Source organism: Rhinolophus sinicus, chromosome 2, assembly GCF_057876585.1.
Source record: "Rhinolophus sinicus isolate RSI-liver-muscle chromosome 2, RSI-T2T, whole genome shotgun sequence".
In the NCBI taxonomy this organism is placed as follows: domain Eukaryota; kingdom Metazoa; phylum Chordata; class Mammalia; order Chiroptera; family Rhinolophidae; genus Rhinolophus; species Rhinolophus sinicus.
In genome coordinates, this window is record NC_142502.1 from 50422964 (window position 1) to 50450068 (window position 27105).

Sequence of the window (27105 nt, forward strand, 5' to 3'; positions counted from 1 at the left end):
TTAGGTACTGGAAACTTTCTGTGTCTATAGGCATTCAGCTTTGACTAAAAATCGTTTGGAAATTCTGTCATCTACAATAGAATGAATGTGGCTAGAATATATAACTTAGAGTCATCTTGGAGAGAATGTAAGTTAAAAACATAAAATTTGAATTCAGAAACATTTGATTTAAACTCTAGCTTTGCCAATTACTCTCTGTATGATGTTGCCTAAATTGCTAAATCTCTCTAAGATTTAGTTTCCTGATCTGTAATATAGAGTTGATATTAGTATCCACTTCCTGAATATAAGGGGAAAATTAGCAAATAGTTTCAATTTCAAATAAACAAAAACATATGGCCCTGCCTTGTGAACTAATGAATTCTTCTTATTAGTAGGATGGATGATCATCTCTGTGTCGTCCTATCTCTATTAGGCCCTCATTACGCTAGAAGGTACCTGAAGTTCCTTTCTGTTTGGGAATCTATGTTTCCATAGAGTGCAAAGCATGGAAATATGTGATGAAAATGCCATGTTTTTTTCAATTAGGTCTCTTAGCACGGTCATCCAGAAAGCTTTACAGTCATTTTCATGAAATGTTTATTAGTCTTTCATATGTAGCAAAGCTTTTTTATTTTCATCAAAATTTAGTTACATGGGAAAATTTTAATTCAATTATCCAATGTTTTAGTATGATAGTACTATACTTTCAGAAACGTAATTGTTCATTCAATATTGTCCATATAACTTATGAAAAATATTTCCTAGTAGTAGTACTCTGCGGACATCATAGCACAAGGTTGATGGGTCCTTAAAATAAAATGATAACTTTGCATGTCATGCACATGGCCTTTTGTTGATGTTAGTTTGCTTTTCTCAAACTTATATCACAGGATAATCCCTGTATTCTTTCAAAAGATGGATTAAGTGAAGAAAATTATTTTTTTGATATAATGTAAATATAACACATATTTAATCAAAATACTGAAGTAGTACCAAAGAGTAGCAATAAGTAAGGCTTATAGTTTTCCAAAAATATGTCAGTTATTTTTAAGTAATGCAGTACTACCACAATTGTTTTTGTCTTTCCCTCCAAAAAAGACTTAGAAAAATTGATTATCTGAAAGTTGTTCTTTAGTCTCTACCACTTGATATACTTAAACAGAGATCTTGGAGGGCATAGATGAATTCATGTGTAGTTATAATTTTCTTTTATGAAACAAATGCATAGAATTTACAATGCTTCTTAATATTTTAAGAATAAGTTATCTTTATTCTGCTAAAATTAGGAGTATCATGTATGTATCAAATTCCATTCTTAGATGGGTCTATTTAAGTATTTTCACAGTTCAAACATTTTAAGACATACCATTCAATATGTCCAAAAGTTTCTAAAATTTAATCATTACTTTATAAATGAGTGTGACAGATATGGTAATTAAGAAACATATTATGCCCAGATACCAAAAGACATGATTTTTGGTCTTACGTACACCTTCAAGTAGTTTCCTATACCTATTGATTTGGGCCATATTTTTTTTCCTGATGTGTGATTATTTGTGTAATTGCTTTTATATAGTCTTCTTTGCTAATATTTTAAGAGAATCTAGTATCCAATTTTCTTTTCTATCAGAATTCTTAAAATCAGTAATCTAAAATTAGTTTTCAAACTATAATTTTGACTTTATCTGTTTAAATTGTGGTTTTCATATATTAGTACAATTTTAAATCTTAATTGTTTGTTAATGATCGGGGGCGAGAAAATTCAAATTATAAGCACAGGAAATTGTTGCCTTTTATCATACTATAAAATGCATGTTTTTGGCATATGAAATATAAAAAGAAGTTTGAAACTTTGCATAAATTGTTCCTTCCTTTTTATTCTCCCAGAAGAGCTGTCTATAGTGGAATTCATAGAGCCTGGAGTGGATTTATGTAATTAGCTTGGTTGCAAGCCATTCTTCCCATAGGTCAAGCCAATTAAAGGATAACTAAGGGAGACATGGCTGCAAACAGTGGCATATGGCACAGTGGCCCTAATGCTCACTAGAGAGGGAAAGCGAAGTCACATGGATTATAACTTTGAAATGAAACAAAATTGGATGTTGAACACTTTGAACTCAAATTCCCCCTCCTGTTTTGTTTTCAGTCCGTGTACTTTTTTCTGTACTCTCGTTATGTTGAGCACGTCCTGTGAAGGGAGGGAGGAGAAGCAGGTTTAAACACTGGTTTATTTGCCACATTGTAATCTAGATCTTCCTCATGTCCAGGGTTTGTTGTTGGTGTTCACAAAGGATCTAACTCTGATGGCATCACAGATGCCCAGTGTACTAATAAGTCAGCTCACAAACAATTACTACCTGAGAATCTGGGAGCTGAGCCTTAGGATGCAGGCAGACATCCAATCGGCATGGCTTGAAAATTAGGCAAAAGCTTTGAATAAAGTGTAAATGTAATATGTGAAAAAAAAGCTGTTCGAATGAATAATATTAGACTTTATCTAATAGTTATCATAAACAAAATTACTATCTTCAAAATTTTTCTCTGCTCATAATATAACCAAACCCCTAGATTGTATCAATTAATGGTTTTCAAATCACTGTCCGTAGTGTAAATTGGCAGACTCACAAATATATAGATGTTTGTTACTTAATTAAAAGTCCATCAAGTACTCTGTCAGTATTAATGTTAGACTGGAAAACAATTTGCCATCAACTGTGATGGGATTTCCATTTATCCTTCAGTTTGTTCCCTTGGCTCTTTCCTTTGTCCACTTAAAAAACTAAATTTTTAAAAGTTAAGCTAAGAAAGATAGAAAATTGAGCTATTTTAAGTCACTTTTAGATAACTGCATTGTATCAAATATAGGCAGCTTGAAAAACAATGGCTACAAGACTACTGGAGGCTTCTTTTCCTTCTGATTCTGCTACCAATTTGCTACATGATTTTAAATACATGTGATTTTTACCTGTGTCTCAGTTTTCTCATTTGCTAAGTAATGGGGTCTAGGGGTGGACAAACTACATGATCTCTGAGGTTCTCTTCTACCTTGAAAATGCTGAATCTAATCCATCTATTTGTATTAATTAGATTTTACTCTGCAAAGCAGGAAATGAAGAATCAAGGCTGAGGTGAGGTGAAATTATTTAACAAAGTGCAAAAACCTAAAACGTATGATTAAGTTTTTTAAACTGCAAATAATTGTTCTTTTGAATAAGCAAAGTAGACTGCTGTATACTATGACATGTGGTACGTTACCTCTTCTTCAGTCTTCCTCCTTAAGAGGTAAGCTGAAAATCTGCAGATTCCTTCATCACCCTTCTTTCTTTCTCACAATGCCTTTTTCTCATTTGCCAGTGCCTGAATTATTTGCATCATGTGGCCATTGTTCTTTAGGGATGTACATTCAGAAGACTGTTCTAAGTGGAATCACATTTGATTTTACCCTAGACATTTATTAATGCCTAATAATTTCAGTTTCCACACACACACACACACACACACACACACACACACACACACACTTTATTTAAGGACTGCTCTTCTGTGCTGACAGGCTAAGTCCCATTGAGAATTATAGCACGTATTGCTGTAAAAGATGCATAGAAATGTGAAAATAATTTTTATTTTTCACATATGCCATGGTTGCATTTATAAATACTTGAAGTAATATATATATTTTACTATTCTAATTTATTGACAACTTGCAAAATTTTAGTAGAGAGATGGTTTATGCACTGGCTATTTAATTCCCTTCTAAAAATCCATAGGCAAACCTATTCTTTCTAAGCCTGCATCTGGCTAGGGACAAAAAGTTTTACCTTGTCTATAAATGCTTTGTACAAGCGGCTGAATGATACCCCTACACTTACTTTCTTTAAGATGCTACCTGCTAAAATAAAACTGGTAACAGGAATCTTGTAGCAGAATTATTATTTTTCTTTTTCTTTTTTTTTTTTTTTAAATAACGGTGAGTATATGAAGCTTCTGTCATGTCTCTATATTTACAGTGAAAAGTCAATTCTAGGCGGTTTGTGTTAAAAATGACAGCATGTCTATCAAGCTCAGACATCAGCTGCTGCTAGCTAGAGTCAGCATTATCATCCTTCACTGGGCTGTCTGGCTTTATGATATCAATTAGCAAACAATCTGTTTTGTTGGCACATGATACAATTAGGATGCAAAACAGAGTGACTGTGAAGCAAAATATTTTTCAGGGAGCAGGATGATTTGCCCAAGCATGGGGAGGGGGAAGTGGTATCATTATTCTGTCTGTCAGTCTTTCTTTAATTGGCAGTGATGTCAGTTTATTGACTTTAATACAATGTGATAACATTATTAGATTGGTTGTTGTTTTATGTTTTTACCTGATAATGTTGACAGTTCATTTTTAAGAATTTACAGCTATTATTTCTTTTGTTTTAGTTTTCAGTTGTTCTACAATTTATATTCAAACCCCTATTTATACTGTAGAAAAAAAATCACAATCCTCATAAAATAAAAGAGAAGGTACACTAGAGGGCACTAGTAAGCTATACTTTTAATTTATTTATTTTTCATTTGCCCTTATAATTTGCATGTCTTTAGGGAGGCTTTCACTGCTTAATCTGATCTATTTGAGACTACTCTTGTTTTTTCCTTTGTTGCTCTTTTTTTTTTTTTTTTTTTTTTTTAAAGACCAATAAGCTCATTTGGTAATTTTCATTGACCAGGAAAGTTCTAAACCTTTAGGTTCATTATTTTGATAAGCTTTATCCCATATGGATTGAATGGGTGGCCTTTATACCTTTATTGAAACCCTGCAATCTTGTCCTGTGACATTTCTGATGTTTTCTGAAAGAACATCTCCACAGCTGCAAGTAATTGCTACTTAAGCCCAATTGTATGGGTTTGGAGATATACACAAATCACTCCTAAACCACATTTAATCCCCAATCTCCAGAGGTGAAAGGCGAGATATTTAAGTAATCTGCCACCTGGCTTATTCTAAAGTGATTGGTAGAAAAGACAAATTCATCTTCTGAAGAATATACAAAAACATTTTTTCTTTAAAAGGTCAAATGAAATTTATGTTTCATGCTCAAAACTTTGGCATTTCAATTAATTTAAAAAAGTCACAAAAAATATAGTGAGCTTTAAAATGTGCTTAAAGAGAAAATACCTTGTATTTATTAAACAAAATAAACCAAATTTAATGACTTCCTTAGAATATGTTGTTCTAAGCCTCATCTTTATTTAATGAGGTTTAATTTTTTTTTTTTCCCCCTAAGTTCTGTGATAATAGGAACACTCTTCTGGAATCCAGCTTTTGTGTTACTGTGGTACTTTTTTCTTTTCATTGCCTTCTCATTTGAAGTATTATTTTTTAAAGTCATGAGTAGAAAGATGAAATAGTTATTTCATAAGTACACATGATGTAAAGAGTGTATGGAATTTGTAATGACAGTAATTACAATGTTAATATAAATGATTATAGTAATATTCATTCAGTGGGATACAATTAAAACCTTGATCATAGTCCAAATCTAATCTGCTGAAATGTAATATTTTACAATAAAATATTTCTTAGGATTTCTGTTCTTGAAGACTCAGTCTCATTTGTCAACTACAAAAATGCATACTTTCCAGTCTGTATTTCATGTAATGTGTTATACTTGTATTCTAATGCATATATTCTATCTTTTTCAAAACATAATACTGATGCAGGCCACCTTAAAATAGGACTAAAGAAATTCATTTTGATTCTTGTATCATCCTGAAATGTTGTATTGTAAAATATAGAATTGATCATCTTACTCTTCCTCCCCCACCACACACACATGCTATATACCATTGCCATCACTATCTTGTCTGTTGTTGAAACTATTTTTAGGGTTTGACTGGAAGGATTTTCTCAGTTTGAGGATGAGAGGGAGGGTGACCTATAGAAGTTAAGACTCAGCTTAGCAGAATGGCATTTCCCCTGCTTTCATATGCTAGTAGTTATTTTCCAGTCTGTTGTCTTTATGGCCGTCAGGTTAAAACTTCATTAAAAACATAGATTCTTCATGTATTATGTCAGATGAGATCAAAATGAATAATTTGATAAAAATCATGCTGGTAGGTATGTAGAGGAGTCACTCCAAGATAGAAAACCAAATCTGTTGTGGGTTCAAGTCCAAGGCTCTTTCTGTTTGCTGTATAAGAGGAGCAAAATCTCCACCCAGATGTATACCTATAAATGCTTATTAACTTTCTCTCTGTAACTTTTGAGTAATTATTGTAATGATCTATTTAAGATTATTAAAGGAAGTCCATTTTTATTTAATGAAAGATAACTGAAAATTACTTTCAAATAAAAATGTATAAATAAACTTTTAACATCTTCTAAATAAGAAAATATCTATTTAAACATGCATATTCTAAGGGAATATTTCCCTTATTTTCTGCTATGCCTTTTGAAAGTTAGAACATTGCATGGGTTCGTTTCAAACATTGCATGGGTTCATATGCTTTGCTTTAAAATTAATTTATGGCATTCCCAACTGAAGGACAAATACTAAACCTAAAAGTAAGACAAGCATGACTTTCATAAATCTGCTCTTTATAAAGCCAGAGATTAACTGTTAGCATTTTGAGTACATGGTCATGATCAGTTCTATTTACATGACAAAGGCTCATAATTAATATTAAATGAATGCATTTATTTAGGTCATTTTGATTATTTGCTTTCTGTAGTACGGCCATACTTCATGCTGTCTCAATTTTTGGTAACATATACTTTATAGAAAGACTTTATTACTATTATACTATAGTAAATTTAATTAGAGATACTGCAGAAATAGTTGTAGGCTTCATGTGAGTATACTCAGTTTTTAGAGGTCACTATTCACATTGCTGGTACACATTTGGGAGCTAAAATCACATTGAGAAGGCTGTATTAATCAATGGAAAGCCTTGGGATTATGGTATATTTAAACTATAAACTAAAATTTCCAAAGGATACAAATTTAGCATGCTTATTTATTTAAGAAATATCCTGTTTCAAATAACACATTGCTAAATTTTTGTAAAAAACATGACCCTGCAAAAATGCAATCGATAGACTTCATGTAGGTATTAATACACGAGAAAAGCAAAGACTTTATTTTGTTGCAATGTAAAAAATCTGTCTGCCCAATTTGAGATTATGTGCATCATCCATTTAACTTAGTTCCAGTTCTACAGGATGGTCTAAAACCACTGTATAAAGTAATGCTATGGGAATAAATTCCCACAGCAGAGGCAAGGAACAGTTAAATTCTGCATTATCTCTTAATTTCTTCAGGAGCATATCAACATGACATTGTATCTCCAATTCAATAGATTCAATATTTAGAAACATTTTTATACAGGACATGGTTTTCAAAGATTGTTGCTGAGCAGTCTATAGGAAGAAATTTCCCCTGGAGAAAAGGAAAAGAGGAAGGAGGAAAGGAAACTTTACTGGGTATCCCTCTGATAGTCGCTTGTGGTAGTAATTTTTATATCTTAGCTCATTTTATATTCAATCAGGTATTTGAAAGGAGATGATGCAGGCATATACCAATTACCCAAAGGAAGAGATAGAAGTGCTTATCTATGAAATATTCTAATATTACTGTGTGTAATTGAGTTGATTTATTGTTCTTCAGAGAAAATACATATTAAGTGCAGAATAATAGTTTTCCTATTCAAGGCATTATACTGTGGTGTGTATTTTTGTGTCTGTGCTCATACATGCAATTGTATGTGTGTGTGTGTGTGTGTGTGTGTGTGTGTGTGTGTGTGTGTGTGAAATGGTAAGTCAGGATTGGCGATTACACTATTTGATTATGAATTTATAAAACTGATTTAGCAAGTTTATGAATAGCTGATTTTATTCATCTGTTTGATCATTTAAGTTTTAGGAAAAGTCTATGATGTTACCCTGTGTGGAAGGTCCCTGAGACCACCCTCAAGTTTGATGATTTGTTAGAAGGACACTCAGAATTCAGATATGCTGCTATACTCATTATGATGGTTTATTACAGCAAAAGGAGACTGATTGATATCAGCGAGGAAAAAAGGTGCATAAGGCAAAGTCCAAGAGAGACCAGGTATAAGCTTCTGGTTGTTCTCTCCCAGTGGAGACACATGGATTGTGCTTAATTCTTCCAGCAATAATGTATTACAACACATGCAAAGTGTTGCCAACCAGGGAAGCCCATTCAAGCCTTGATATCTTTGGTTTGTATTGGAGGTCGTCATATAGGCAAGGAATGCCTGCATGACCCATCTTAGCTACTCAGTCTCCGGGGCCCGCTCCCCAGAGGTCAAACTGATGTCCCCAGTGAACAAAAACAGGCATTTATCATAAATCACATTGTCAATATAAACTACATGGAGTGATCCAAGGCCCTAGGTGTACAGAGACACAGTTATCAGGCAGGTATTTATAGGGTTTAGCGGTTGTCTCCCCAGAGACCCCCCAAGGGCCAGTTCTGAAAAACCTTTAAAATATGCAGGTGTTGGGCAGCCCACACATGCTGAGTTAAGCCTTTATTATACAACATAAAGGCTCCACATATTTCCTGATCACCTACTGCAGGAAAGTCAATATAGTACATTATTTATATTTTATATGTTAAAGACATACATTTTTAAAAATTGAATTAACTTTAATTAAAAAAGAAATGACAGCCACCTGGCACTTTGGTGGGTGAGAAGAGGAGGGAGAGAGTGCCAGGAATTGAAGCCAATAGCCCGACATGCCCACTGTCTCTGCTCATTTCCCAGGTGGGTTCCCTTCTCCTGGAAAGAGTTGATGTGTGCTCCTTGGTGTGCTCACAGAACTGGAACTCTAGTGAAGCCTTGTCTATCACATTGCTTTGCATACATTTCTTTATTTAAAAACAAATTAAGATCATAGACCTACTTTCTTTAGAAAGGGCATATGTAGATTGAATTAGCTTTAATGCAAAACTGAGGTCATATTTAGTTTGCTAGGCAAAATTTTAGCTTGTCAAATTGTGTGGGTATGGGTAGGATTTAGGGTACATGTCACCATTTGGAGGCTACCTAGAGGTGAACACCATATGACTGCACCTCAAGAATTAAATAGAAAAAAATGGAGTTAAGGTGTGTTAGTTCTAAGCATAGCTGAGGCCAAGGAAGGTTCTGATTAGCAGACAACTGGAACATGGAGATGAACTTTGAAAGAACTTGGCTATTCTCAGGAGGAAGGCATGCTTGGGAGACATGATAGGCTATGGCCAGGTGAATTAGTAAAATAAAGGGCAGACTAGATAATCAGTTTCTTAATGTTCCTGTAACAAATTTTCGCAATCTTAGTGGCTTAAAATAACATCAACTTATTACATGAAGGTTCTGGAGGTGAGAAGTTCGAAATCAGGCTTAGGGGGCAAAAATTAAGGTATAAGGCAACCTGCATTTTTTCTGGAGGCTACAGGAACAATCTTTTTTTTTCCTTGCCTTTAACTGCTTTCAGTTATGCCACCTTCATTCCTTGGCTCATGACTCCTTCTTCCATCTTCAAAGTGCATAAATCTAACCTCTGCTTCTGTCATCACATCTTTTCCTAATTCTGACTCTCATGCTTCCCTCTTTCCCTTGTTAGAACCCTTGAGATTACACTGAGCTGACCTGAGTAACCCAGGATACTCCCCTACCTCAAGATCCTTATCATAATCATATCTGAGAGGTCCCTTTGCTATGTCAGGTGACTCATTTACAGGCTCCAGGGATTAGGACATGGACCTCTTTGGGAGGCCATTATTCTGTCTATCATGATAGGAAACAATGTATTAATATCTACCAGGACAGTTGGCATTGAAAGAAACTTATAGCACACCTTACTTTTCGATGTTGGGTAGCCTACTCAGGTCCTAAAAGGAGGTGGCTGCAATGTCATTCATCAGAAGATTGTCATCAATGGAATGTTACTCTCAAAAGCCCAGCAGGGGTTTGTCCTTAGTTTTGTGGGACTAGAACATCAGTGGTTAGTAATTCAAGAGCTACTCCTTATACGAAGGACTGGATCAAACTAACAATTATGAAAAGGGATTGATTTAACAATTACCATTTATTTTACATTTATAATATGTCTAATTTGCCAAACCAAGTACTTATGTCATCTCACGCAGTTCTCACTGCAGCGTTTAAAAATAGGTTTTGGTGCCCCTCAATGAGGGAAATTAATCAGTGTTTATTAACTAGCCCAAGGTGTCTCAGGAAGCAACCTAGCAGAGACAGAATGTGAATCTGAATGATTTCAAGGCCTAGGCTTCCTCCACGGCAGAATGCCAATATGTTGATTTACAATGTCGGATAACCCTTTCCATTGACCAAATTTTCGTTCCATAATTCACGGTATCTCCTTTCCCGATTGCTAGTACAAACATAAGGCTGATAACTAAGATTTCCTTGTTGAGGATGAAATTAGATCATTAGGCGCAAAACAGTGGGATCCTATCCCAAAGCTAATACCTATGAAGACTGATGAGACATTCAATGCAAAACACTCAAGTGTTAGAAATCCTTGGTCCTATTTAGAAATGCTAACACCATCAATGCAGTGGTGAACTATTTTGATAAACATATAATTACTTTATGCTCCTCTTTAATATTATTTGAAAATTTGAAATTAATTACATAAAACTGAAAACAGTGACGTTAAGAAAATAGCTTTCCCACACCTTGGATTTCCTGATATTAATGTGATTACTGATTCTTTGTACAGGTTTTTTCTGTGTGGTGGGAAGCTAGAGGACTTTGAATACCAAACTTGTAGACTGGCTTTCATAGTGGAAGTAGAGAAAGATAAAAACAAAAACAAAAACAAAAAAACTTCATTAGTGCATAAAAAGGAATAATGACTCACTTGTGGGAAGACAGAGAAATATTTTCTCTTCACTCAGCTCAAGTTTTTCCAAAGAGATTTCCTCTGTTATTTAGTAATCTGATCAACCTTAATTTCCAAATATTTTTTTCTTGGCTACCTTGAGGTAAAGATGGGATGACAGGAAGAAAGTTTCTCCTTATAGGTTTCTGAGACTTTTACCTATCACATCGGGAATCTATCACATGAATTCATCCTGTGAAACAAACTAGATGTGATTTTTAGATATTTCCTTGAAATCATTTCCATGAATCTTTTCTTTGAGTGCATCACTAAGTAAAAAATTGAAGAGCTATTTTTAGTAGCAGTTCACTCTACTCATAACTAAATTCTAGCTCTAAGTTCTTGAAGTACAGTATAATAAAAAATAATGTAGCTCTGGGTCCTTGAAGTTTTGGATTCATTGTATTCAAAGTTTTAACTGTGTCTGCCAAATATGCCAAGCTCTCCTGAAGCAGTTGGTCTTTTCCCTAGTGTTCCAAAAATAGGGCAGCAGCATCTTTCAGCTCATAACTCTGTGGGTACATATTTCTCTCTGTCAATGAACAAACTGCAATGTGCAATAAAAGAATTTTGTGATCAACATTAAAATATTCACAAAGCAATGGAAGTAATCTGATTTTGACTCATTTTTTTTAATGCAACTGACCCATCTTACAGTTGAAACTGAAGTATTCTATGCGATCACTCTGCAGGGACTTAGAAGCTGAGACTTCAGCAGTGAATGATGCAGTCAGAGTATTTCAGTAAAATTGTAGGTTTTTTTTTTGTTTAAATAACCAAAATGTGTTATTTTGAACTCAGAGTTTTGAGAATATAATCAGTGTATACACTCTAGTATATGTCTGCATTTATATGTATCCGTGCGTGTGTCCATGTGTGAGTGTGATACAGCTTGAAGTGATTATCAGCAGTAGTGGCAGTCTCCAAACTTTGATCAGCAGAATTTCTTCCACATAAGAATATACACATTATGGAGTAGAATTCATTTTGTCAGTAGTGTATTCAAAACAATAGTAAAGGAAGTGATGGATATGTGTATTATTTTGATTGTGGTGATGGTTTCATGGTTGTATACATACACAAGCTCATCAAATTGTATGCATGAAATATGTGCAGTTTTTATATATCAATTATACCTCAATAATTCTGTTAAAAAACAATGTAATATATTAAAACACTAAAGAAAATCCCTAATACTAAAAAAGGACAACATTTTGATTTATTTTGCAAGACCACGATATTTTTCGCTAAGAGATTAACCAGACCTTAACTGTAGAAACAGAAAAAAAAAAAATATTCTGTTAATTCTTCCTCTACATGTTTTGATAGTCTCTAGGAGCAATGGTTTTACGAGAGTTTCTTCAGTGGTATGAAGTTTGGTTTTGTTTGTTAATTAACAGACAGTATCACATGAAACTTTAATAGTTTTTAAGATTTCCAGTAATATTTTCCAGTAATGTCAAGCTGTGTGTGATATACAATGTTGTATCAAGCAGGAAAAAAAAATACTATTTAAAAAATTAAACTAACGTGTACGAATTTTAACTCAAATGCTCAGGTTGTGAGGATTCCATTGTAATGACATTGCTCAGCCTTTTGCAGCAACCCAGATGACTGGATAGCTTCAAAGAGAGTGCTGACTGATCATTAATTTCATTCCTTCTGTCAGGAAATTTCGATTGGATAAATTCCCCAGCCTCCTTTGTAGGCCTTGTCTTGAGATGTACTCATAGCCCACAGCATGGCTCCTTTTGAGGCTTGGTCTATTCAGATCTTCCACACGATATCCCTACGATCTTTCCTTGCTGACTACAATGGAGAAGTCTTTGTGGTAAATTTGAGGGCCACATGTAGTGATAAAATGGAAAAACCCCTTCACTGAATCACTTTTTGGAATATAGCTACTCAGCTATTCAACTCAAAACACTCTACTCTTATATTAGTGAGGGATGACAGGGAATAGTTATGTTGAGCCACCGGAATGTCAGTTTATCTACTAAAGCAGCTAGTATTACCTTAAGCAATACAGATGCTATTCTTTGCAGTTATTTCACTCCATACTTCAAGAAAATGTCCATTTTATTGGCTGCTATTTTATTTGTTTCAAAGCAAAATCACAATACTGGTTTTAAATAACAACAACAAAACCCCAAGAAATAATGATGAGGACGCCTCGTTATTCTTATAGAAAAATGAGTGTTGTGGATATCTATCAGTGGACAGTAGGGTTTTCTTTCTTTTAGTCATGCTTCTGTCCCACGTGAAATCTGCATTAATTTTCTATAAACATTATGTCACTGGCCATATAACTGTCCCTATTTGATGGGGATTAAAGCAAATCTAAATAATCTTACTTTGCCAATCTTCTGATTTCTAGCTTGCAATATCAGGATGAACTCTCACTCAGAAAGGACAAAAAGGAAGAAATGCTAAAATAAAACAAATGGCAGGACTCAGGGTCTCTTATAATGTGTTTCAGCAACAGCAATAACACAACTTTTAAAAAGTACATTGTTTCAAAATTAGAATTAGTTTTATATCAGGATGTGAAATACTTAAAACAATATAAATTGTCTCATGTATGTGAAAACAACACATAAAAAAGGCTATGCGTCATATATATAATAATTATAGACTTTACCTATTTATTTTATCCTGTGGAGCTATAACCAGTGATGAAGAAATGCATGTATTTTAAACAATGTTCTGAAATGATTGGAAATTACTTGGGAGGTAGTTTCCTTGTGTGATAGCTAAGGAATGATCCTTTAGGGTTCATTTCTTCCAACACCACATACCTCTGGTCTTGTTCTCAAACGGTCAGGCATTAGCAAGCAGAGATAATCACTGTAAATAGATTTATTTCCTTCTAGAATATCAAGGTGTGCAGAGTAGCAGAATAGATATTCACAGACAAGGTTTGACATACAGAGCTCAAGCTGGCCATGATGAAGTGGAGTTTCATATGTCCAGTAAGATATATTGAGTTCAAGTTTAGGCATGAGAAATAAATTCTGTCAGAGCACACGTGACCCTGAGGCCTTGTGTCTAACACGGTACTAAAGAACTTCCTCTTTATGATGAATAGATAATATGATTCTGCCCAGATTGTCAGCACAGATTATTACAAATGAGGGCAGGATCCTAAAAATGTGTCTGGGAGTATTAAAAGTAGGAAGAATCAGAATTTTGTCCCTCTACACCCTGATAAGGCATCTCTAGAATCAAAGTCTGATAACCTTATAGTATTGATGGTAGCACTGTAAACAAAATGTATTTAAAACCATATAGACTGCTGGTTTTCAAACTGGTCTGCCGATTAGAATCACCAGGTGATTTTTCAAACCCTCTAAAGCACAGCTTATAGCCCAGAACAATTAAACCATTATATCTGTGGGTTAGATACAGGCATCCGAACTGGTTGAATTTCGCAGGTGAATCTAATCTGTAGATAAGTTTGAAAACTTCGTAATTATTTAAGAATCTGCCAACTTCTCAACAGAGGTTCTATCCAACTTGGATATATTAATATATTACCAGATGTTCAGTAAAACAGATAGCATTATTTTAATTCAAAGGTGATAACAGTTATAGATATTTAACAAAGAAACATAGTAAATATAAAAAAGCACCAAAATTAAGTTAATTATAATCCCACTAACCAAAGATGATCACTGTAAATATATTATTTCCTTCTAGATATTCAACCAATCTAAATACTAATAAGAGTATGTGTATATGCAAGTGTTTGTGTATATATGTGTGGGTATAACAAAAACTGTCATACTCTCCACTCTATTTTTTAGCCTTTTTCTTTAGCAATATATATGGAATCAGAAAAGTTTACTCTTAAATATTGCTTTATGTTGCCTTATTTTGTAGTCCTTTTGAAAAGCTCTTCTGGACCATGACACCATTTCCTTTTTTATAAATACTTCTCACTCTTTTTAAAATTTAAAAAAAAAAATCAATTACAGTTGACATACAATATATTAGTTTCACTGTCTGCCTTACTACGTTCAGCACAATACTCTCTAGGTTGATCCATGTTATTGCAGATGGCAAGATTTCATTCTTTTTTATGGCTGAGTAATATTCCATTTGTCATGCGGGAAACCCTGCTCGCTGCGCCATTTGTCGTGCCAGAGACCCTGCTCGCTGCGCCATTTGTCGTGCGGGGTAGCCTGCGGGGGCTCTGCCCCACTCCCCTCATAACGCAGGATATGGTGAGGCCAAAAAGGAACACCCACGGAGCCATAGGTAGGGGAGTCACACCACTATATTCTCTCTGGCGGCACTATACTCTCACTGGAGGCTGGATCCACACTGTCCGCAAACCGCCATCCGCGCTTGCCAGCCCAGCCGCCATCTTCTTGCTAGCCCCCATTCTTTCTCTCTTTCTGCTAGCGTAGCCACAGCAGTTATATTAGTGGCCAATGGCGGCTCACTGGTTATAGCTGACGGCCAACTAGCCACAGCTGATGGCCATCCAATCACATTGATGGCCATTTACTACCTGAGCCAGCACCTGTCTATGTGAGGCCGAGAGCCTGGAAACTGCTTTCTGGGGCTCTGCCCCCACAGCAGGTAATTCTTTTATGTTTAGAAGAAAAAGAAAACATCCCCCTTGTCGTGCGGGGAAGCCTGCGGGGTCTCTGCTCCCGCTCCCCATACAAGAACGCAGGACATGGTGAGGCCAAAAAGGAACACCCACGGAGCCATAGGTAGGGGAGTCATACCACTACGGTCTCACTGGAGGCTGGGTTCACTGGACGTGCGACCTGCTGTCCCTTTTGTCTGCAACCCACCGACGACTCTCTTTCACTGGCCTCCACTCTCCTCCGTAGCCGCAGCAGTTATATTAGCGGCTAATTGGCTAACTGGCTACAGCTGACGGCCAATCAGCCACAGCTGATGGCCATCTACTACCCGAGCCAGCACTCCTCCACGTGAGGCCGAGAGCCTGTAAACTACTTTCTGGGGCTCTGTCCCCACACCATTGTACATGTATTCCACCTCTATTTTTATGCATTCATCCACTGATGGACACCCAGGTTGCCTCCATATCTTGGCCATTGTAAATAATGCTGCAATGAACATATGAATGCACATGTCCCTTCAAAGTAGTGTTTTGGGTTTTTTTTAGATAAATACCCAGAAATGGGATTGGTGGGTCCTTGTCTCTTGTTATAGCCTTTGCTTTCAAGTGTATTTTGTCTGGTATAAGTATTGCTATGTAAACAAGCTTCTTTGTTTGCTTGTTTACATTTCATGAAATAATCTTTTTTCGTCCCTTTCAGTCTGTGTGTGCCTTTCGATCTGACATGAGTCTCTTGTAGGCAGCATATGGAAGGGTTATAATTACATCTCTTTTATATGCCCTTAAAGATCTTTGTCTTTGGGCTAGCGAAAGGTGACATTTAACCATTTAAGATAAATCTTCACATTTGTTTAAATAAATCAAAACTGGATATTTCCCCTATGATCACATCAGAAATTCAGCAAAGTGTTCCTAAGTGTGGTTGCATTGGAATCACCTGAAGGGATAGTTAAACTATCTATGCAAGGCCCCACCCCAGAGTTTCTGAGTCACTAGGATAAATAGGTTGGGGGTGGAGCCTTGTAATTTGCATTTCCAACAAGTTGCCAGGTAATGTCTTTGCTGCTGGTTAGTGAATCACACTTTTGAACTATTTTAGGAAAAAACATTCTTTTTCTTTTTCCTCAGTTTTCTGTCTCATTCCATTATGTACAAATAGTTTACATTTGCTGCTGGCTTCATAAATACCCACCTTTGATTAGAAATTTCCCTATACTTCCTGGAAATATTCAACTTCATCAAAATTGACTCAGAGCGAGAGCTCAACTTATTCGTAGTTCAAAGTTGCTGATATTTTCTCTGAAGACTAAAGCTTTCTCCTATGTCCAGTGAAGAAGCTGGGTAACTGAACTCCATCTTTGGAAGAAAACGAAAAAAAAAAAAAATTCCTAACATCCAAATCCTGAGGAATGCATTTGTCATAATTTTGAGATCTCAAGTAAAAAAGAAGCTCTTGCAACAGGTATGGCAAAATATTTGTGCACCAGGGCTGGCAAAAGCAACTTCCTGCAAACTTGCAGATTCAGGATATGTTGTGTTTGTCTCTGATGCATTTTTTTAAAACCCTTTTTTCTTTTCAAGTGTTAATTCCTCCAGTAGAGATAATCTGTTCTCTTTCATGTTTCCTCCTTGGGCAATGCATTTCGAAGATTAATATAATATGGATAACATGCTTGTGTGTCTTGCCTAATTCAAAATGCTGAAGATACTATTTCTCTGGTTTAGGGAGTTAGGAGAAATTTATATCTAGGAAGTTTGGAACGTTCAGTTATCAGAGAAGTATGGCTGCATGTCTGGCCCTGGCAGTATGCCTGTGCTCCTAACAGGTCATTAATAAAGGCTACAATTGCTGTTACATTTAGATTTTTTTCTGTACTGACTCAGCATTTGCAGCTGTCATCTTACACTGTCATGGATCAGTAAGAAGTTTCACCGGGCATACTTTTAAAAGATGCTCTATTCCTCTTTAGGTTAGAGCTGTTTTTCCACCCTAACTCACTTCCTTTCAAAACTAGGTGTTTTTTTGTTGTTGTTTTTTTTTAACACAGATATCTGGGGAAACATGTTTTAATAAACAGCTCAGAATACAGTAACTAATGGTTTCAACTTTAGTTCCTTTGTGACTTAAAAATCAAGTATTTATTTCAAAAATGCCTCCAGCAGAAGTACAGTTTGGGATTTATTTCATGTCACAGATTAAATTATTGCTTGCTTACTTCCTTCACTTGAAATGCATAATTAATATTTCACAGCAAGTTTAGATTAGTCCTTACATTTTCTTCTTTACATAATTTTCAAAGTCACTTAAAGCCATCTGAGCCCTAGTATTTTTACGTTACAAACTATAAATCAAGTTAAATGTTGGAGTCAAGGAGCTCTAATGTTACATTTAAATCCAAAGCATCGGTAAAACTACAGTTTATCTTGTTATGTTATAGGCTGTCATACAACAATAAATAACATCAAAAAATTCACAGCTTATTTTTTTTAGAACAGCCACAAGTATAAAATTGGAAAATATTGCACAAATTAATGATAAAATTATAAAGAATATGAAAACTCTACTGTTATTACTGCCATTATAAGGTGTTGTAGTTTGGGTTTGATGGTAGAATTCTGAGACAATAAATTCTTTAAAAATCATCTCATAAGCATCCCCTTGAAGATACATTCATTTTAAAGAGTTAAAAAAAAGCATGACACTGTCTATTTGTGGGGAAGGAGACTTACCATAAGAACATCTAAGACTATGGCAAGCATGTGATCTAAAAACCATCAATCTGTCTCCTTATGGGTGATTGGTATAGGATAAAGTAAAACCTAATATTGAAATAGAGTCCTTTAAAAGGTATCTTGTACCATTATGATAACAAATGAGCAATGAATAATAATTATATCATTGAATTTTAAGGAGGTTACGCTTTCTCTTTGTTCTTTTCATTTAAAAGTAGCAAAAACAAGTAAACAAAATAACATAATAAAAAGTAACACAGTGAATATCCAAACCATGATTAGGGAGATATGTTTGGTTTGTATTTTTAGAGGGTGTGCAGTAGCATACACAAGCATATATTAGCGCTCAAGTCCCACAGATGCACTGACCCTTGACTCAGCACCTAATTACTGTTACAGTGTGCATAACCTCCCTAAGCCACCATTTCCTCAATGTTGAAACTACAGTAATAAAGAGGGTAATAAGACCTAATTATTATCACCTGTAAGAATTAAAGTGATGTATATAAGTGATAATAGTCACTCATTTGGGATTAAATGAAATGATGCATGTACAGCACCTTCCCTGGCTGTTGATACATGGATGGCAGGTTTCATCTGAGTTTGCTGTGTTTCATGTGAGTGCATGTAAAGGCAAGAAAGTGCCTGTCTTATTCACTGAAGTGATATTCCCAGCACTTAGAACATGCATGGTATGTAGGTAGTATATGTTCCATAACACTTAAATATCTGTGGTGTGTGTGTGTGTGTGTGTGTGTGTGTGTGTGTTGTGCCTAGGTGTGTTTGATGGAGGCATTTCTAAGATTTGTTGAGCCAGTGTGTATCCCAAGATATTGCTGAATACCAACTAAGAGAAAATTCAGTAAAGAAAAGACTCCCATATAGGGTTGCCAGATTTAGCAAATTAAAATACTAGACATCAAGTTATATTTTAATTAAACATAAACAATGAATTTTTAAACTGTGTGTCCCAATAATACATGATACTTGCACCAAAACGTTACTGGATGTTCTACTGAAATTAAAATTTTACTATGTGGCCATATTTTATCTGGCAACCCAAGCATGAAGATATAGATTCAAACTCCCAGTTAAGAATAAAGTCATTTATGTGAAATCAAATAATAATTATGATAATACTAATAGCACCTCACTTAGTATAACTTTGGCCCTTCCCCCCCCCAGCTCTTTGCAATGTCGCCACAGTGTCTTGTTTCTGTTTCTGGAAAATAGCAGATTTTTTTTCTTATGATATTCGTGATTTCATCTGTCTGGAAGGAACCACCCCCTTATCTTTAGACACATTATCCTTAGACTGTTAGCTCAAGCATCTCAGGCTCCTGGACACTTGCCCTGACCCAGAGACCCTTTTCTTACTCCTTACCTCAGGTTTATTCTTACATCCTCTCAAACAATGCTGTTTGTTTCTTTCAGCACTTTCCTCGTTTTGTAATTATGAATTAATGCAATCCTATGATCACTATGTCCTCTACTAGATTGTACACTCTGTGATAACTCTTTGTCTCTTAATTATAATCATGTCATTAAGCATATGGGGTCACGTTTGTAACCTGTTCATACTTCAGTTCAAACCAAGAATGCTCAACTTTGTGGTTGAAGGCCTGGGCCTGATTGCCAGGCACCTGGGATGTAATCCTCAACCCCTCCCACCCCCCATCACATTCTAATTTTGTGTCCTCAGGACATTATTTATACTCTCTGAACCTCTTTTCTTTTTTTCATTTTAAATTGGGGCTAATATTTCATCCTACTGTTGTCCTGAGAACTAAATAAATGTTTGCGAAGCATTTTGTGCAGTTCCTGAATCTAGCAAATGCTCATGAAAAGGTGGCAAGAACAATAAAACAATAACTGAGAGGCAAAGCCAATCAGTAATAGTCATAATATAAAAGAATTTATTTTTCACTTTTTTGCCCACGGAAGGCTTTGCACAAGAGGTGAGCTTTTAGACAGGCCTTGAAAAGGGTAGGTGTTTTGGAAGACATTGTCGTGGGGGTTGGTACAGTTATTTCAGGCATTGTCCTAGAGCTTGAAGGTAACACCTGAGCATTCACAGTCTCTGTAATCTAACAACTCAAAATATAGTTCATTAACATCACCTGGGGGTTTGTTAAACCTGCAAAATCTTAGGTACCACCCTCAAACTACTGGATCAAAATCTAGAGTTTAACAAGATTCCCAGGTGACTTGTATTTGCATTAATGTTTGAGGCAGTGCTCTAGAGACAGTGGTTGCAAGTTGTGATTGCCAGATCAGCAGCGTCAGCTTTATTTGGGAGCTGGCATGGTAAGAAAATTTCCAGACCTACTGGCTTGTAGGTGGCTGCCATTTCTTTGTCTCAAATAACCTTTACTTTGCGCTGGGCAGAGGGTCGGGAGGTTGAAGGGGTGAGGTCTCTGGTATTTCTTTTAGAAGGGCACTAGTCCCATAGAATCCCACATCAGACTAGGCCGATGTCAGGACCTCATCGAACCCTAGTTACTTCCCAAAGGCCCAGCTCCAAATACCATCACATTGTGGGTTAAAGTCTTAACCCCTTTATATGAATTTTGGGAGACACTCAAACACTCAATCCATAACACCCACTTAATCAAAATCCCTAAGGTAGGGCTCACAACCTGTGTTTAACAATTACTTCCAGTTGATGCTGACGACCGGGAAAGCTGGAACACTGGCTGAATATGGAAATCTCCCTGGGGCTTCCTTAGTGCTGATGCTAGGGTCTGGTTGAAGCTTGGTGACTTTAGCCAAATTTGAGAACCACTACTAATAAGAAGTTTCCTGTCCAAATACATACAAGTGAAATATATCCCAAACTATTTCACAGATTTGTCTTGGGGCAAGAGTAGATAATTTTCTAAATAGCATTAGTCAGTAACCAATCAGTAAGTATTGATTGAGTAGATAGTATGTACCCTGTGTAAGTAATAACTACAACAGTCATGTCACTGTGTCACCTGCTGGGTGGAGGCACCTCAAATATTTAGAACTCTACATATTTAGCATTCATGTTGCATGATTAATATTTTTATGTCCGCGTGAGAAATTCTATCATCCTTTTATTTCAGAGGCTTGTTTTGACCTGCGGTATAATTGATTCCTTTAAAAAGCTATGCATTTTGTAAATGAGTCCTACTGAGTTTAAAGAAAAATGCATAAGGGATCACAATTGCCTGAGGTTATTTCTACCTTAGATTTAGTTTTGCCCAGTGTTTTAAGGATATACAAATAAAAATATCAAAAACTGACCACTTTCACTGTTTTTTGTTTTTTGTTTTTTTTTAAATTGACTTCCCTGTATGCTTAGGCTGCTTGAAGGCATCCATCTTTCTGATGGCAACACTTAAAATATTAAAATCACGTAGCTATCTTTGATAGAGGCACAAAATAGCAACAGAAGTACTAAAAGCTAAGAAGTGGTTTATAGTCTGCTTTTATGTTTTTATATATCTCTCCTCCTTTCGGAGTTCTCAGGGAACAATAGGAACACACATCTACCAGCCTTCCTTTCTGGATAAGAAAGCAAAGCAAAGCATGGTTAACATGACGGAAATCTTTTTGTTATGAAGATAACCACTGCCTTAGGAAACAGACTTTATAGAGATCTGTTTTAGGAACAACCTCATCCTCCCTCTCCCATCTCTTCCCTTGGAATGTGTGATAGATAGCTGGAGTGTACAGTATTTTCAGGTACTCTGCTTGATATAGACCGATGTCATATAACCAATATGAAGCCTGCTGTGGGTGAATTGTTTGTCTATAAAGACCTCTTGCTTTGGGGTTTTCATTTCATTTTGGATTTCTACTTGTGTTTGTTTAAAGCTACTGCCACTTCCATGATTGTGTATACATCTCATCCAGTCAGCTGTAGCCCAGCTAAAAGAAATGTAGTGTCATCTGAGAAAGTTAGTGAAGGTCTGTGTTCTTACAAGTAAGATCAAGAGATTTCTAGACACAAAAATAGACATGCTTGGAAGCTCTTTGATCATGTAGAAACCATGAGAAAAGCTTAGCTAATATATATTAAATTCAAACCCATTAATTTTGATTGAACCCTTACTAGAGACCAATGCTACCTTGTTTCCCCGAAAATAAGACCTAGCCGGACCATCAGCTCTAATGCGTCTTTTGGAGCAAAAATAATATAAGACCCAAAATAAGACCAGGTCTTATATCATTTTTGCTCCAAAGGACGCATTAGAGTTGATGGTCCGGCTAGGTCTTATTTTCAGGGAAACATGGTATATTGGGTTTGATTCAGTTTTTTGTTCTCAATATCAGATTCAAAGTTGGGTAAGAATTTGGTACAGTAATTGATCCAGCAATTTGATGCAATAAAAGCAGAAAAGTTAATGTCAAAATCCTGAGCCTGGCAGAACAGTAAGGTTGAAGAAGATAGATTCATCCAAGCTGGCACCAAAGTGAGCAAAATGCAAGGGTGAGAAGCCTGAGCATGGAGAAAGATGGGCAGAATGGAGGGACTGGATTCTGTGACAAGCAATTAGCCACAGCGGCTGAAAAGTGTATGCGTTTTGAGAAGTATGATTTTGTTCATGATGTCCATGACTGGCTGGACTGCTTTCTCCTGATTCCTAACATCAGACTTCTGAAGCCAACCTCCAGGGTTCTTTTCTTATTCTTTATTCTGTGATATAATTATGTTGCCTAGAAACAGTTTGATCCTTTTGGGGTGTGCTTTCATGATTTGTTAGGAGATCTGGAGCAGTGCTCAGTCTAGGGCTAATTACTTCCCTGTACTAAAGCAAGGTCTTCCTGAATACTGTACCCAGCGGCCCATGAGTGATGAGCCTGTCAGGTGGGAACACACACTGTTCCTGGCCCTGTGTGAGTGCTGTGCACTAATTCCTCTAATCATTTTAGATGTTTTTTTCCCCCCTGGCCGCAGGGTGATTCTTTTCACATATGTGGTGATCTGTACTTCGATGAATACTTCAGAAGACCCCTCTATAGTTTTATGGGATTCTCTGCCTGTCTATGTCTCACTTCTCTGGTACTCTGTTCTATGAGCTCGGGACACCTTAGTTTCCCCAGATTCTCAGTCATATATCCTCAACTCAGAGTCTGCTGAGCTCCACCTCAGGAGCTCCCCCCTGGACCATAGTCTGGAATCTCTCTCAAGGCAGCCAGCTAGAGCTGTTTTAGTGTTCACTTCATTTGCTTTCCATCTGTGATGGTTAATTTTAAGTATCCGTTTGACTGGGTCACAGGCTGCCCAGATAGCTGGTTAAACATATTTCTGGTGTGCTCACGAGGGTGTTTCAGGAAGAGATTAGCATTTGAATGAGTGGACTAAGTAAAGCAGTTTGCCCTCCCCAATGTTAATGGGCATCATACCATTCATTTAATAGAACAGAAAGGGGGAGGAAAGTTCATTTATCTTTCCACTTGACTGTTGAACTTGAATGTTGATCTTCTTCCTTTTTGTTCCTGGTTCTCAGGCCTTCAGACTTGGACTACATTCTACATTATTGGCTGTAGGGTTCTTAGCCCTTCGAACTGCACCACCAAATTTCCCGGGTCTCCAGCTTACCGTCGTCAGATCATGGGAATTCTCTGCCTCCATGAGCATGTAAGTCAACACTTTATAATAAATTTCTTTATGTATCATAACCATTCTCAGTACCATAATACTGAGGGTTATGTGAGGGTTCTCCAGAGAAACAGAACCAATAGAATACATATCGATTTCTGGATGTTCATTTTATAACCTGCAACTGTACTGAATTTATTGATTAGCACCAACAGTTTTTTTTGGTTGTGTCTTTAGGATTTTCTGTGTATGAGATCATATCATCTGCAAATAATGACAATTTTACTTCTTTCTTTCTTATTTGGGTGACTTTTATTTCTTTGTCTTACCTGATTGGTCTATCTAGAACTTTCAATACTGTGTTCATGAGAGTGGGCATTCTTGTTTTATTCCTGATCTTGTAAGAAAAGCTTTCATGATTTCACTATTGAGTATGATGTTAGCTGTGGGTTTGTTGTGTATAACCTTTATGTTGAAGTATGTTCTCGCTATACCCAATTTGTTGAGGATTTTATCATGAAATATCTTGTGTGAATTCGACTCATTTTTAAGGCTTTGATAAACATACAAAGTAAAAAATGAAATTTAAAAAAAATCTTTGTCTCACCTTGATATTTCATTGTACTTGTGTATTTTTTTCTGAGACATAATTACACATTTTTTTACAATAAATTTATTAGACTGTAGATGTTATTAAAAGAATAGTATTAGCTAGCGATAAGTGCTACAATGAGATGTAAAATCCATAATTACACATTTTAATGTTTGTCAAATTCTGGCCTTGTACTACGGGCATGCACAGAGCCATTTTCTCACATATATTTTTAAGTAATGAGGAGCAGAGGTAATTTCCATTTAATTTAATAGTGATGCCAATAACTGTGTAAACAACAAACATAATAAAACACCTTGGATAAAGTACTGAATTCCTTTTAATATTTAAAATGAATGGGCTTTATCACCTACTCTTTTACTGCCATGACGCTCCTGAAAAGAATACATTACATTGAGAAGGATGTAAGAAACTTGTTTACTGAAAAAAAAAAAGTGTTTACATTTATTAATGTTAGTAGGAGACTTAGGCATAAAAGCATTCATAAGACTATTTTCTTGTTGTTGACACTTTTGCATTTCTGAAGTTGGTAGTTAAGTGGATGTCAAAAGAAACTTGACATTCTCAAGATAGATGAATAAGTTCTAATGTAGTTGTTATTATATGTACTTTTGAGAATTATGTCAAAGCTTTGATTTTTATTTGGACATTATACAGTCTATTTGAAGAATGTTGAGGAGGTCCAGATGAAAGCATGGGTTATGAAAACAGTGTCATTCTGTTACTATGCATAACTGCAGAACACCGAAAGCAAAATAGGGCTTAGAGAGGGAAGACGGTTTATTTGTATACAATCATAATTTTACTTCCTGACAGGGGCATACAACCTTACAGGGATAAATTATGCCATTTGAGCCATTTTTTTTTCTTAGTATCATAGTGGGATCTTAGTATTAAGTGGGATCTTAGATTTGAGGAAAGATGCTACATGATTCACAAAAATATTTATAGAATATCATTCCAATGAGCTTTGTCTACACATGCAGTGAGAAGTCAGAATAAGACAAAACTGAAATGTGTAATTATCTCTGGGATGGGGAGGGTGACGAGGGGAAACATAGATACACTAAAATATTCAGGAAATGAGATAAAGACTTTTTTAAAAATATTCAATTTTTGTGGGTATCAATGCCTTAAAAATAAACCAAGTTCACACAATATAATCAATGAAATAATGCAATTCTAAAATTATCACAAATTTAAAATAATCTGAACTGAGACTTGTATTCTTTTCCAGTCAATATTAGCTCCCAGTGGTAGGTTAGATTTACTGCCATGTGGTCAGCTTGGGGCAAAGAAGGCCTATTTCCAAGGTGAGGAGGAATTGGAAGAAACAGCAGAATTACTGGTGAAAATTAGGACAGAAATGACTATCCTGGACAGGGGTTAACAAACAAGTCGTGTCCAAACAGGAGCCGAGAAAACCAATTTATTTCTGTGCTGGGTTTTGAGAACTAAAAGGTGTTCAACAGGAAGGAAATAGGGCAGGGGTCCAGTTTTGAAAGCACAGAGGAGTGTTTGGGGATCTGTCTGCTGGCAATGTTTCAGGATGGCCAGGTATTTCCAGTCTTAGTCTTGAGCAGAAAGACCATTTCAAATCCCTCTTCAAATCCCAATTCCTGAACTGTCTCTCAGTAAAAGGGGGATAAAAATGGAATTCTAAGAGAGAAGAATAGATAATTTTGACTATTGGGTGTGGTATTTGAATGCACACTGTTTATCAAGAAGTAGCAATATTTTAAATAGCAGAACTAGCCTTTTTAGTAATATCTTCATTAGAATTTTTCAAAGCTCTTCAGGTTATAAACACTTGGTAAAAATTTTAAGGAAAATGTGGAAAAAAGTGAACGTCATACCGTTTGTTATCTTTATTTCATAGTATTTATATTATAGGAATTGGATCAGATTTAAAGATAGAAGGCAGGTATGTAGTTCATAAATATTGATATTAAAGAATACTTTAAGCATATCAAATATTATATTGTTAGAACATTTTTATGTAAAAACTCACTTCAAAAAGTGTTCAGAAATGTCTTTCACTTTAATCAGGAGAAATAGACATCTGTTCCTCATGGACCTCTTGGCTACTAGGTGAAAAAGAAAAACAACTTTTACGTACAGTTCTGTTATTATACATTGTAAGTCCCCTACACTTAAAAAAGATCTGACCATCTGTCACCAGACATATTTTAATTCAGGAGCCATATTCTCTTTTAGTACATTAGTGGTACTGTTACAGAGGACAGCTCTCTCAGTTTGCTAAGAAATAATCATATATTCCAAAACAATTATTATTTCAAGTTGACTTTGAAAAACTATTATCAAATCTCATTTTGGCTTACAATTTTAAGAAATAACAGAGGCTTGATCTACTTTGAACCAATTCATGAGAACAATTTTTACAGGGGCGGGAAATTGGTTTATAGATATGTTAAAAATAAAGGCTTATATAGTTTGGGTTCCAATACAAGTGGTTTTATTAATTAAAAAAAATTACGGCATGGTTCAATTCATGGGGTAAAACATTCAGCATGTTATGATTTAGTCTTCTTTGGTAATCTTGTGGCGACTATCTAAATCAAATTCACTGCAAGTCAACATTTTGATAAATTTAACTTAATAAGCATGTTGCACACTTACTTTGTGCAGAGCACTGGGCTGAAAATCAAACGGCTGATTGCATTCAGGTAATGACAGTGACATAAATA